The 929-nt window shown below is 40.4% G+C and overlaps 1 pseudogene; it reads right to left on the bottom strand.

Annotated features, from left to right (window-relative positions):
* LOC106733577 (60S ribosomal protein L31 pseudogene) lies at positions 1-370 on the bottom strand (annotated as a pseudogene).
* Between the last annotated feature and the right edge of the window lie 559 nt (positions 371-929).

Below are 929 nucleotides of genomic sequence, written 5' to 3'. Positions count from 1 at the left end.
TTACTGTAGATTTTTGAATGTGGTAACAGGTACATAGGTCACCAGAGTGTAGAGCTTGTTGGGTGAATCTTCATCCTTGTTTCGTTTTCTGGACAACCGCACACGAATTCGATATGGGACGTTCCTTATTCCTTTGGCCCAGACAGCTTTGTTGAGCCTGGTATCAATGCACACATCTGGAGTCCCCATTTCTTTCATGGCAAATTTCCGGATTTCTTTGAGTGCCTGAGGGGCACGTTTCTTGAAGCCCACACCATGGATGCGCTTGTGAATGTTGATGGTGTATTCCCTGGTCACCACCTCGTTGATGGCAGAACGGCCCTTCTTCTTCTTGCCACCCTTCTTTGCGGGAGCCATTCTGCCGGGCCTAAGCTGAAAAGCTAGGTTGTACAGTTTGAAAACATATTATTTTGTATGTAGTAAGTACAAAAATAGCCTACCTTAAGGATGTGATTAGTAAGTAGCTTTACCAAGGCTACTTAAAAAAAGAAAAATCTAACCAAGAGGGGGATATCTTACAGGAGGAAAAAAAAATCAGTCTAAAATGAGGACTTAATGAAGTAGTTTATGACAAAATACAGAACTACTGAAACAGTCAATGATTGTTTCTCCAAACTTTCAAACCCGTTTTTACTTTAACTTCCCACCTGTTGTCAACCACTTACCAGTTTACGTTCATTGTAATAGTTTGTATTTGTCGTGTGTTTACAGTATGGTAGATACTATTCTTAAGTGCTTCACACATACTATGTCATTTTAATGTAACAGTCCTATGAAGTTAAGTACCGTTTTCTTTAGTTTTCAGATGAGGAAACTGAGACTCAGAAGACTTTCCTAGCTTATCCAAGGTCCACAAAACTAAAAGAGCAGAACCAGGATCAGATACCGTGTTTATGTACTCCACTTCAAACTCCAGACTCTTGCGCACA

Source organism: Tupaia chinensis, unplaced genomic scaffold (assembly GCF_000334495.1).
Source record: "Tupaia chinensis unplaced genomic scaffold, TupChi_1.0 Scaffold144135_1, whole genome shotgun sequence".
Classification (NCBI taxonomy): Eukaryota; Metazoa; Chordata; class Mammalia; order Scandentia; family Tupaiidae; genus Tupaia; species Tupaia belangeri.
This window is presented reverse-complemented; position numbering and strand designations above follow the sequence as displayed.